The sequence below is a fragment of the Mus caroli genome, chromosome 16, assembly GCF_900094665.2.
Source record: "Mus caroli chromosome 16, CAROLI_EIJ_v1.1, whole genome shotgun sequence".
Taxonomy (NCBI): domain Eukaryota; kingdom Metazoa; phylum Chordata; class Mammalia; order Rodentia; family Muridae; genus Mus; species Mus caroli.
In genome coordinates, this window is record NC_034585.1 from 28,428,123 (window position 1) to 28,430,253 (window position 2,131).

General features: G+C 43.4%; 1 protein-coding gene across 3 annotated transcripts in view; it reads left to right on the plus strand.

The window, feature by feature from the left end:
* Positions 1-549: 549 nt before the first annotated feature.
* Bdh1 (3-hydroxybutyrate dehydrogenase 1) overlaps positions 550-2,131 on the plus strand; it is a 35,927-nt gene continuing 34,345 nt past the window's right edge. For 2 of the 3 annotated variants that reach the window (XM_029470416.1, XM_021184492.2), the window contains exon 1: positions 563-794. The gene's annotated coding sequence lies outside the window, so the exon portion shown is untranslated. Of the gene's footprint in view, positions 795-2,131 lie in introns of all 3 variants that reach the window. The other variant, XM_021184495.2, reaches the window with a different exon arrangement.

The following is a 2,131-nucleotide window of genomic DNA, read 5'->3' on the forward strand; positions in this document are numbered from 1 at the left end:
ATGCACATGAAATAAAAAAATCAATAAATTAAAAAAAGAAACGGAAGGAAGCATAGATATTGCTACACACACACAACCATGCTCACAAGGAAACAAGGACTAACTAACTTCTCAGAACAGATTTAGTGACTGGTCACATGGTGGCAGTTGCCATTTATGACTGTCATCTACTACTGTTCTGTGTTCCCTTTGGCCTCAGGAAGCGCCTTAGCTGCCTCGGTTGGTTACTAGTGAGGTGACCAATCCCCTTTCGGAAGAGACCAACCTGGGACACTAATGTTAACCCAGCTCCATTTTCCACGGTGTTTAATCCCTCTCAGCTTCCAGTGGCAACTCTAAGAGATGCCCCCAAGGGGTTTCCAGCATGCCAGAAATCCGCTTACTTTCCTGGCCTTGCTCAGGGTTCTCTGGCTGTGTGTGTGTGTGCGCGCGTGTCCCTTAGCTGCAGCGTCTACCCTTGATCTTCTGCTTGCCAGAGGGTCAAACTCACAGTCAGTTTAAGCTTAAAACAAACAGTAACAAAGCTGAACTTTGCCCGTTCAATGACAAACACGCAGACACCGGCTTAATACTGTACCTTATCATTAGGTGGCTTTTCTGTCAGACTTGTGTGGGAATTTTCACTCTCAGGTAAAGCACTGGAAGGAAACACATCAAGCCTGGAGAGATTTCCCTGGGCAGTTATTACACCCTGCGGGGAGTAAGAGGGTTCGGGGCATCTGGCTGGTCACTGTCTGGAGGGGGCTTGGCGTGCTGGTGGGTGCTGCAGAAGAGGCCTCAGTGCACTGGCTAAGGTAAGAAAGAGAAGGCTGGAGCCGGGCGTGGTGGCACATGCCTTTAATTCCAACACTTGGGAGGCAGAGGCAGGCAGATTTCTGAGTTCAAGGCCAGCCTGGTCTACAGAATGAGCTCCAGGACAGCCAGGGCTATACAGAGAAACCCTGTCTCGAAAGAAAGAAAGAAAGAAAGAAAGAGAGAGAGAGAGAGAGAGAGAGAGAGCTGCCTGCAGAAGGAAAGAAATTCCCCTCACCTCCAGGGATGCTTAGAAGAGGGAAACAAGGTTGGGGAAGAGTAAACAGGCTTTTAGAAAGAGGTCCTGGCAACTCCAAAAGAAAAGACGCAGAGCCAGGCTGTTTTGGTGCATGTCTTTAATCCTAGCACTCGGGAGGCAGAGGCAAGAGAATCTCTGTGAGTTCAAGGCCAGCCTGATCTACAGAGGAGGTTCCAGATCAGCTAGGGTTACACAGAGAAAACCTGTCTCTAAAACCAAAAGGAAAACAAACAGACAAACAAACAGCCCAAAAGAAAAACAAAATCCAAACAGAAAGACTAAGTAGCGGTGCAACTGGAAAAGCCAGATTTTAACTCTGGTACCATCAGACAGAAATGAAAGACACTTATTTAGAAAAAAAAAAAAAGTAAAATAAACATGTAACTTTATCTTGTTTTTAAAACTTAAAAAAAAATAGAAGTATAGAAAATAAAATCTGATTTAAGCCTTGAGAATCGTGTTCCATGTCCTGTACATTTAAGGTTTCTATGGCCCAGGCGTGGTGGTATACACCTATAGTTCCCCAAATCAGAAGGCTGAAGTAGGAGGATTGTGAGTTCAAGGGAAGCTTGTACTACACAGCTTGTCTCATAAAAACAAAAAAGTTAATGTGCTCATTAGGTCAGTTAATACCAAAATGACTTCTTGAGAGTGTCAGAAGCTGGCGACTGTATCAGAACCACTGTAAGGAGTTACCATGTAACCTCGAAACTACAGAGACCGTGCTATAGAAAGACTCTACTCCAAATACCTCATAAATCGGGATTATAGGGCTGGGGGAGGGGTCAGTAGTAGTGTGCTCAGCATGCACAAGGCCCTGAGTTCAATACCCAGAAGCTGCCTTCCTCATTCCCTGAAATACCTAACCTGTGTAATAGATAGATAGATAGATAGATAGATAGATAGATAGATAGATGATAGATAGATAGATAGATAATAGATAGATAGATAGATAGATAGATGATAGATAGATAGATAGATAGATAATAGATAGATAGATAGATAGATAGATAGATAGATGATAGATAGATGATAGATAGATAGATAGATAGATAGATAGATAGATAGATAGATAGATGA